Below are 11,225 nucleotides of genomic sequence, written 5' to 3'. Positions count from 1 at the left end.
TGGAGGGTGTACTGAGCTGTATGTGTGCTGCACTGTGTATACTGACATGTATGGAGGGTGTACTGAGCTGTCTGTGTGCTGCACTGTGTATACTGACATGTATGGACGGTGTACTGAGCTGTCTGTGTGCTGCACTGTGTATACTGACATGTATGGACGGTGTACTGAGCTGTATGTGTGCTGCACCGTGTATACTGACATGTATGGACGGTGTACTGAGCTGTATGTGTGCTGCACCGTGTATACTGACATGTATGGACGGTGTACTGAGCTGTATGTGTGCTGCACTGTGTATACTGACATGTATGGAGGGTGTACTGAGCTGTCTGTGTGCTGCACTGTGTATACTGACATATATGTAGGGTGTACTGAGCTGTATGTGTGCTGCACTGTGTATACTGACATGTATGGACGGTGTACTGAGCTGTATGTGTGCTGCACTGTGTATACTGACATGTATGGATGGTGTACTGAGCTGTATGTGTGCTGCACTGTGTATACTGACATATATGTAGGGTGTACTGAGCTGTATGTGTGCTGCACTGTGTATACTGACATGTATGGAGGGTGTACTGAGCTGTATGTGTGCTGCACTGTATTTCCTGATATGTAAACAAACAATGCATTCTGTATACAGGCCAACTAATCGATTATGAAAACAGTTGACAACTATTTTCATAATCAATTAATTACTAAGGGAACTAGTGCGCAGGAGGTGTTCTTGGGACAGATGTGTTATAGACCTTTAACCAATAGGGGTATACTATCAGAGATGCAGCCAATAAACCACAGCAATGCTATGTAAGTGATGAGTAAAGACTTTTTTTCATAATCGATTAGTTGTTTTGGCCCTAGTTTTTGGAGTGTTTTAATTTTTTTAAATGACCAAAAAAACAGCAAGCAGGATTTTTAAGGGCCAGTTCATACCACAGAAACAAAGTCCAGATGCGTTCCGGATGTTTTTCTACATGCCCATATTTAATGATTTTTTTAAAGCATTCTGGTGCATTTTTCCCTGTTTTTTACACCACATGCAGTCTAGTGCGGTTTTTTTTTTCTGCATCAAAAACACATGGGTAGTAGGCTATTATTATTATTATAATACAGGATTTATATTATCGCCAACAGTTTGCGCAGCGCTTTACAACATACAGACAGTACAGTTACAATACAATTTAATACAGGAGGAATCAGAGGGCTCTGCTCCTTAGGCTGCATTCACATGTCACATATAATATATATAATACATCTAATCGCGGGCAGAACCGTCGCGGTTCCACCCGCGATTCGGGGATTTATTGCAAATCGCGGGACGCCTAGCGTTGCCCGTTGATTTGCAATAGCCCCCCCAAACGCAGAGCGATGTTGCCGCGATTTACACCCGCCGAATCGCGGCAACATCGCGCAAACAAAATCGCGGGACGCAATACGCTCCAAAAAAGTACAAGAGCTTCTTTGGAGCGTATTGCGTCCCGCGATTTTGTTTGCGCGATGTTGCCGCGATTTACGCCCGCCGAATCGCGGCAACATCGCGCAAACAAAATCGCGGGACGCAATACGCTCCAAAAAAGTAAAAGAGCTTCTTTGGAGCGTATTGCGTCCCGCGATTTTGTTTGCGCGATGTTGCCGCGATTCGGCGGGCGTAAATCGCGGCAACATCGCTCGGCGTTTGGGGGGCTATTGCAAATCAACGGGCAACGCTAGGCGTCCCGCGATTTGCAATACATCTCCGAATTGCGGGCGGAACTGCGGCGGTTCTGCCCGCGATTATAAGCTGACATGTGAATGCAGCCTTAGAGCTTACAATCTAGTTTATTTGGTTTTCGATGGCAAAGTACACACCAGTGCGGTCAGTTGCAGAAAAAAAAAAAAAAAGTAGAACATGCTGCATTTTTTTCTGCACTGAGCTGTACTGGAATGCGGTAAAACGCATCAAAAACACACAAGAACACATCTTATTTAAGGTGAAGAAAAAAGAAGGGGAAAAAATGCATCAAAAACACGCACGAGAAAAGCATTCGGAACGCATCCGGACTGCGTTTTTATGGTGTGAACTGGCCCTAAATAAGGACATGTGTGTTCCAGTGCGTTTAGCTGCATTTTTGATGCCTTTTAAACGTTCCAGTACAGTTCAGTGCAGAAAAAATGCAGCATGTTCTACTCTTTTTCTGGAACTGGAATGTGCTGGAAGTGACCGGTGTGATCTATGCCATTGGAAACCATATAACCTACTTTCTGTGTGTTTTTGCTGCAGAAAAATAAAAAAAACGCACTGGACTACATGTAGTGTGAACTGGCCTTTAACCACTTTACCCCCGCTCACTCGAGCTCTACTGCGGCAAAGTGGCTCGTTCCCGTCCAGCGACGTAGACCTACGTTGCTGGACTCCTCCCTTGTGGGTGGCGCTCGCACGCCGCTCCCGCTGTATTCAGTCACAGCAGGAGTCGGGCCAGGGGAGGAGCGGTGGTGATCGCCACTGCTCTTCCCCGATCGTCAGGGAATCGAGTCTGGAGATCCGCCCGGGCGGATCTCCTAAGTGACAGACAGTGACAGATTGCAGGATTCAGCATAGCTGAACATGCGATCTGTCCCTGTGTCACATAGTCCCCTCCCCCCCCACACGTCAGTAAGCACCAGGCATACATTAACCCCTCCCTCTCCAATAAAATTAACCCCTTCCCTGCCAGTGTCATTTTTACAGTAACAGTGCATATGTATAGCACTGATTACTGTAGTAATGTCACTGGTAACCCCAAAAGTGTCTTAAATGTCAGTCAAGGGTCCGATCTGTCCACCGCAGTACCGCAAAAAAAAAAAAAAAAAAAATCGCAGATCGCCGACATTACGCGTTAAAAAAAACCCACCAAAAATGACATAAATCTTTCCCTTTGTTAGTAAACGCAATAACTTTTGCGCAAACCAATCAAAATACGCTTATTGTGATTTTTTTTTTACCAAACATAGGTAGCAGAAAACAAATTGGCCAAAAATTTAAAAAAATTTTGATTTTTACATTTTTTTGGGGGGGAATTTCATATAAAAAAAATGTGAAAAATATTGTTATTTTTTCAAAATTTACGCAATTTTTTTGTTTATAGCGCAAAAAGTAAAAATCGCACAGGTGATCAAATACCACCAAAATAAAGCTCTGTTTGTGGGGAAAAAAAGGACATAAATTTCGTTTGGGTACGGCATCGCACGACCGCGCAATTGTCAGTTAAAATCGCACAGCGCCAAATCACAAAAAGTGGCCTGGACGTAAGACAGCAAAATCCTCCGGTGGTAAAGTGGTTAAAGGGATGCATTTTTCTTGCGCTTAGGATCCTTTCACACGGGGCGGACCATTTTTTGATCCGCTTTTGCACTTTTTTTTTTTTTTTTACGGACACGGATGGCACTTGTGTCATCCGGTCCGTATGTCCGTTTATCATCCCATCCGTTTGCGGATGATAAACGGACATAATGTATGTCAATGGGATTGCGGATGTCAGCGGATGACACCACTGACATCCAATTTTGCGTCCGTTACATTTTTTTAAACTGAAGAAAAATAGGGTTCTGTTCCATTCCAAAAAAACGGAACTGATAGAAAAGGACGCAAATCGGATGGTCACCTGCTGACATCCGCAATCCTATTTACATGCATTATGTCCGTTTTTCATCCGCAAAAAAATGGGCAGAAAAACGGACATATGGACCACCGCCTGTGTGAAAGGACCCTAAGGCTACGTTCACATGTGGGCGTAGCAGATCACGGGCAGAATCACCGCAATTCTGCCCGCGATCCGGAAATCGTTGCAAATCGCGGGACGCCTGTGCTTTTCCCGTGATTTGCAATGGCACCCCAAACGCTGTGCGATATTGCCACGATTTCCGCCTGCCGAATCGCGGTAACATTGCGCAAACAAAATTACGGGACGCATGACGCCCCAATGAAGCTCTTGTACCTTTTTTAGGCATCATGCGTCCCTTGATTTTGTTTGCGCGATGTTACCGCAATTCGGCAGGTGGAAATCGCGGCAACATCGCACAGCGTTTGGGGTGCCATTGCAAATCACGGGAAAAGCACAGGCGTCCTGCAAATTGCAATGATTTTCAGATCGCGGTGATTCTGCCCGCGATCCCCTGCGCCTACATGTGAACGTAGCCTAAAGGTGCCGTTAATAGCTGCCAATAAATTCATATTCAGGAAAATTGACCTGGGCAGGAAGGGGGTGAAAGTGCCCTGTATTTAAGTGGTTAAATTCATGATATTAATAAAAAAGTAGAATACAATTATATAAAAAAAATACATACATTTTTTTTTCGGTTTTTCGGCCAAGTGCATCCTGCATTTTCGGTTTCAGTACCAAAATTTCCATTCGGTACACCTCTACCTGTCAGAATTTCAATGCCGTCTGTGCCCCCGTTCGGGAGATTTGTCCAATTTACTCTTTATAGAGTGAAAGAAAAATCCTAAACTTTAGGTTGTCACCAGAACAGGAAGAGAGGGGAAATCTTCCAATGGGGACACAAGTTTTGGTGTCAACCAGGGATTCCCTGAATTTGTACAAAATTCCTTTCAGTTCCTGTTGTGACTTTAGGACAGGAAGCAAAGGGAAATCTCCCCAGTGGGACACAGAGGGCAAAAAGAAACTGACAGGGGTTATAACCCTCCCTTACTCTCTCCAAAAATGGAAAAAAATCCTCCATTGGGGTCCATACAAAATACAGAACAAAACTAACTCATCTGTGCCTTTAGATCTTTCAGCTTGATTGAAAAGCCGCACTCTGATTGGTTGCTTGATGCACCCACTTCAGGTTTTACATATTACCCCCCCATCATTAGACAACAGACCTACAAACACTGGAGGTCTGCTGATGAGATAGAGGGGCCCTCAACTACAATCACATCAAAGGGCCACAATTCCTGTTCAGTATATGTAGTGCTGTAAAAGATAGTCAGAGACTGCAGACATGTTACAGGAGAGGGTCAGAGACTACAGACATATTAAAGGAGATGGTCAGAGACTGCAGACATGATACAGGAGAGGGTCAGAGACAGCAGACATGATACAGGAGATGGTCAGAGACTGCAGACATACTACAGGAGAGGGTCAGAGACTGCAGACATACTACAGGAGAGGGTCAGAGACTGCAGACATATTACAGGAGAGGGTCAGAGACTGCAGACATACTACAGGAGAGGGTCAGAGACTGCAGACATACTACAGGAGAGGGTCAGAGACTGCAGACATACTACAGGAGAGGGTCAGAGACTGCAGACATACTACAGGAGAGGGTCAGAGACTGCAGACATGCTACAGGAGAGGGTCAGAGACCGCAGACATATTAAAGGAGATGGTCAGAGACTGCAGACATACTACAGGAGAGGGTCAGAGACTACAGACATGATACAGGAGACGGTCAGAGACTGCAGACATGTTACAGGAGAGGGTCAGAGACTACAGATATGTTACAGGAGAGGGTCAGAGACTGCAGACATACTACAGGAGATGGTCAGAGACTGCAGACATACTACAGGAGATGGTCAGAGACTGCAGACATGATACAGGAGAGGGTCAGAGACAGCAGACATACTACAGGAGAGGGTCAGAGACTGCAGACATACTACAGGAGAGGGTCAGAGACTGCAGACATACTACAGGAGAGGGTCAGAGACTGCAGACATACTACAGGAGAGGGTCAGAGACTGCAGACATGCTACAGGAGAGGGTCAGAGACCGCAGACATATTAAAGGAGATGGTCAGAGACTGCAGACATGATACAGGAGAGGGTCAGAGACAGCAGACATGATACAGGAGATGGTCAGAGACTGCAGACATACTACAGGAGAGGGTCAGAGACTGCAGACATACTACAGGAGAGGGTCAGAGACTGCAGACATATTACAGGAGAGGGTCAGAGACTGCAGACATACTACAGGAGAGGGTCAGAGACTGCAGACATACTACAGGAGAGGGTCAGAGACTGCAGACATACTACAGGAGAGGGTCAGAGACTGCAGACATACTACAGGAGAGGGTCAGAGACTGCAGACATGTTACAGGAGAGGGTCAGAGACTACAGATATGTTACAGGAGAGGGTCAGAGACTGCAGACATACTACAGGAGATGGTCAGAGACTGCAGACATACTACAGGAGATGGTCAGAGACTGCAGACATGATACAGGAGAGGGTCAGAGACAGCAGACATACTACAGGAGAGGGTCAGAGACTGCAGACATACTACAGGAGAGGGTCAGAGACTGCAGACATACTACAGGAGAGGGTCAGAGACTGCAGACATACTACAGGAGAGGGTCAGAGACTGCAGACATGCTACAGGAGAGGGTCAGAGACCGCAGACATATTAAAGGAGATGGTCAGAGACTGCAGACATACTACAGGAGAGGGTCAGAGACTACAGACATGATACAGGAGACGGTCAGAGACTGCAGACATGTTACAGGAGAGGGTCAGAGACTACAGACATGTTACAGGAGAGGGTCAGAGACTGCAGACATACTACAGGAGATGGTCAGAGACTGCAGACATGTTACAGGAGAGGGTCAGAGACTACAGACATGATACAGGAGACGGTCAGAGACTGCAGACATGTTACAGGAGATGGTCAGAGACTACAGACATACTACAGGAGAGGGTCAGAGACTACAGACATACTACAGGAGAGGGTCAGAGACTGCAGACATACTACAGGAGAGGGTCAGAGACTGCAGACATACTACAGGAGAGGGTCAGAGACTGCAGACATGCTACAGGAGAGGGTCAGAGACCGCAGACATATTAAAGGAGATGGTCAGAGACTGCAGACATACTACAGGAGAGGGTCAGAGACTACAGGCATGATACAGGAGACGGTCAGAGACTGCAGACATGTTACAGGAGAGGGTCAGAGACTACAGACATGTTACAGGAGAGGGTCAGAGACTGCAGACATACTACAGGAGAGGGTCAGAGACTGCAGACATACTACAGGAGAGGGTCAGAGACTGCAGACATACTACAGGAGAGGGTCAGAGACTGCAGACATACTACAGGAGAGGGTCAGAGACTGCAGACATACTACAGGAGAGGGTCAGAGACCGCAGACATATTAAAGGAGATGGTCAGAGACTGCAGACATAATACAGGAGATGGTCAGAGACTGCAGACATGTTACAGGAGATGGTCAGAGACTGTAGGTCTCCAGAGCCATACAATAAATCACATGATCAGATTGTTTATAAACACCGGTGGAGGGGGGAGAGATATAAATGTATCCAATGAGACAGAACATTCCAATGTCTCTGATGACAGCCAGCTGGGGTGACTCCTCCCCTCCGCTGTCACTGAGACAGGAAGTGATGGGAATTCCACAGGTTACTGTTGTCACCAGAACCCATGGGGACACCTGTTCTGGTGACAACTGTCCGGGACAGGAATTGAAGGGAATCTCTCTACCAGAAACACAAATAGTAATAAATGTATATCGGGACGGCGTGATATCTGGACTTGTGCTGCCCCCCGTATCGGCCTCCCACCCCCCGTGTCACATGGTACAATCTGATTGCGGCTCACCAAATACCCCGACAGATCCGAAGACGTCCCACCTGGCCACACACCGAACAATCACCGCCAATATCATCTTTTTACGCCGATCGCCCTAAACGAGCCCGATCGTCCAATCAGATTGCGGCCAGCTGTACGGCATGACCTTGTTTACATCCCAGAACCGATCTCCAGAGGCGATTATCGTCTCACAGCTGGAAATCGCCAGCGCTGATTGCCATTCGCCGTCAGCGGTCGTTGCCATGGGCGATCGCATGGATTTGGCGGTCACCCAGTGTGGTTTGGCCCATTGACAAGGACAGGGTAAACTACAACTCCCAGCATGCCATGCTCAGGCAGTGAACCCCCCGACCGGTCGGCGGCGACTGCGGTCACCCTATGTGGTCCGGCCCAGCGGTGAGCATAGGGTTAACTACAACTACCACAGCATGCCATGGGCGGGCGTGGGCACTCCAGGGACCCCGCCCCCTCCCGCTTACACACACCCCCATACACAGGCCGGTACACACCGGGAAGGATCCGTCCGCCGTCTCTCCGTTCTCTGGTCCGTTCGGGAACCGTTACCAGCGAACGCCTCGCGCTGGTACCAAGTCCCGCCCTCCTCCCTTCGCGCCATTGGCCGGCTGCGCTCACCGTCCCGCCCCCTGTGCGCAGGACGCGCCTGCCATTGGCCGCCGGTACCTGTCAATCTCAGGGCGCCAGCGCTGGCGTGTGGCTGTCAATCAGCGAGAGAAGAGGAGGCGTGGCCGAAGCATCCTCCCTTGAGTGACGGTACTGTGGGCGGGGACTCAGGAGGAGGAGAGGAGCCTGATTGGTCAGTCACGTGACAGTGACCTGTCATCAGCTCTCTTAAAGTGACAGTACGACACGGAGCTTTACAGGATTGACAAACAAACGGCAAGGGGGTTACTGCTGCCCTAGGGGCCATGGACCAATTAAAAAAAATGTTTAAAGAATTAGATTTGGTGGAGGAGAGCAAGTTTAATAATGCTTAAAGGGTAATTCCACTTTCGCGGGGAAAAAAAATCAGCAAATGAAGAAAAAACCATATAGTGTATACAATTGTGACACAAATCATATTGTGATTGAATGGTATTAAAAAAAAAATTTGGTTGAACCTGACTATGTAACTATATAAAATTACTTTTCTTTTTCAATCTGCAGCCGCTGTAATTTTCTGAAAATGCAATATGGCCGCCTGGAGGGGTTCTGTACACAGAATGTATACTGACCACACCCCCAGAAACATCATTTCCTGCTTGTGTGATTGGCTCACCAATTTTCCCAGAAGTCTGCACTAAGATACAAGTCAGATTCCTGGCATCCCCTGCAATAAAAATGTCATTTTTGGTGAGATACTCCCAATAGGAACACGTCTAAAGGTATGCAGGCCCAGCAGATTTCTTCATTAGAGCCCTGCAGCTGCCACAGCTGATAGATAATTATGAAACCACTCCCATTAGACCCACTCAGCACAAAGGAACAAACAATGATTTCTTCAGAATAACAAAAGGTAGGAATCTGCAACAAAGTTTGGTAAAATCCTTGTAATGTACAGAGATCACCCAGAGGGGAATGTTTTTTTCTCAACAGAAGTGGAGTTACGCTTTAAATGGCAACATTAAAAATGCACAATTCCTTTAAATATAATGTCGGGGGGGGGGGGGGGTTGCCCTGCCCCTACCTGTGAAGTGAGAAATCTGTACGATATAAACAACCTACTACAGCAACGGTGAGATTTACAGAGATTACTCAACCCAGTGATGTATTTAGGTTTTGTGCTTCCCTAGGCCTGACTAAACATGTGCACCCCCTAATTTAAATATGACCCCCCCTTCCTATAAAGGCCACACCCCTTCCTGTTTATGACCCACCCTGTCATCTGTAAACCACAGACCATAACAAGAGTCTATCAGTGTCCATCAGCATAGCTTCATCAGTTCCCATAAGTTCAGCCTTATTAGTGCTGCCTCTTTACTGCCCATCAGTGCAGCATATCAGTGTGGTCTCATTAGTGGTCACCAGTGCAGCCTTATCAGTGCCTATTAGTACAGCCTTATGTCACAGGATTAGTAAGATTACTCTGTTAAGATATTTGGACTTGTGTTTGCTACCACTGATTGTAATTATAGGATTATTTCACTTATGTGTATAATAAATAGGAAGTCCTTAGACATTATACAAATAATGAAATATTTTTTTTGCTGCCCCCCTGCAAAGTGCCGCCCTAGGCCTGGGCCTTGTTGGCCTAGGCCAAGATACAGCACTGACTCAACCCCTTGGTGCTGGCACCTTTCCGGCCCTTCAAAGGGTTTCAGATCCTGGGGGCGGGGTTTATTATAATGTGACCATTGTGATTGGCTGTCACAGCGGTCGCATGATCGGCTGATTGCACGTAGCGATTTCTGTTAGTCATCGGTAACTGTGCCTGGAGTTCGCTCTGTGTTGACATTCTGGTACCCAAATGTGTAGCCGATCGACATCAAGGCCAACCCGCCGAGACCGAGAGGCCGGATAATTGCGTTCTGTCCCCTCAAAGGAGTTAAAACGGCTTTAACCTCTTCACGACCAGGGTCAAAACAAACCTTGACGCCCAAACCCAATAATGCAACTTTGACACGTGTTAATAAAACTGTACATAACATCCCAACTACTTAGTATATAATGGGGGAGTATACCATGGTTTATTTTTTTTTTCCAGGAAAAATTGGGCTTTTATTTGGTAATGGTAATGGATATCCCCAGATTTTTTTGTTAATTAAAAGAAACCATTCCAAAATAGAAAAAAAAAAATTTTTTTAAATTGATCTGTATATTTTAATGCCATTACCATGACCCACCACCAAAAATTCCGCAGAAATAAATTCTCCTACTCCTGACTATCACAGTGACAGCACATATTATTTATCTTTGTTCCTGTAGTAGGACCAAGAAACATTTGTATGCATTTTATGTCCTACCTAAACACACATAATATAATATAATATAATATAATATAATATAATATAATATAATATAATATAATATAATATAATATAATATTATATAATATAATATTATATAATATAATATTATATTATATTATATATATTTTTTTAATAGTAAATTGGAATTTACCCATAACAACTTGATAAAAAATAATGTTCTTTAGTAAGGAAAATACATTCCACAATAATATTTATTCTCCCAAAATTATTATGTGCTGTAAATCGCCTCCAGAATTGCTCCTGTTTCTTTTTGCTGGAGGCCGCCATTTTGCTGAAGCCCAGAGCCCCTGAGCAGCATTAAATCATAAAGCAGAACTTAACCCATTGATTTAACAGTTTTAATAAAAGTTACATTCCTGGAATGCCGGGATTGCTAACTGTCACTTTTGCTTGTGTCCTCAACCAAACTGTCACAAAAATAGAGAAATGGTCTGGTGCTACCTGTGATGCACCTTCATCCCTAATAGTCATACAAATAAAAACAAACATTTTCCCTGGGATACAAAATAAATTAAACATGATAGATACATTTATTGAAAAAGAAATACAACTGTCATCATGTTTTTTAACCACTTTACCACTAGAGGATTTTGCTGTCTTACGTCTGGGCCACTTTTTGCGATTCGGCACTGTGTGAATTTAACTGACAATTGCGCGGTCGTGCGACGCCGTACCCAAACGAAAT

General features: G+C 45.5%; 1 protein-coding gene across 2 annotated transcripts in view; it reads right to left on the bottom strand.

Annotated features, from left to right (window-relative positions):
• The window catches only part of ZCCHC14 (zinc finger CCHC-type containing 14), an 87,025-nt gene extending 78,867 nt beyond the window's left edge, over nucleotides 1-8,158 (bottom strand). For both annotated transcript variants that reach the window (XM_082270404.1, XM_082270405.1), the window contains exon 1: nucleotides 8,063-8,158. The gene's annotated coding sequence lies outside the window, so the exon portion shown is untranslated. The remainder of the gene's footprint in view (nucleotides 1-8,062) is intronic.
• Nucleotides 8,159-11,225: the final 3,067 nt, after the last annotated feature.

The sequence above is a fragment of the Pelophylax lessonae genome, assembly GCF_965119305.1.
Source record: "Pelophylax lessonae genome assembly, chromosome: 10".
Taxonomy (NCBI): Eukaryota; Metazoa; Chordata; class Amphibia; order Anura; family Ranidae; genus Pelophylax; species Pelophylax lessonae.
Note: the sequence above shows the minus strand (reverse complement) of the source record. Positions and strands in the feature narration are given on the sequence as shown.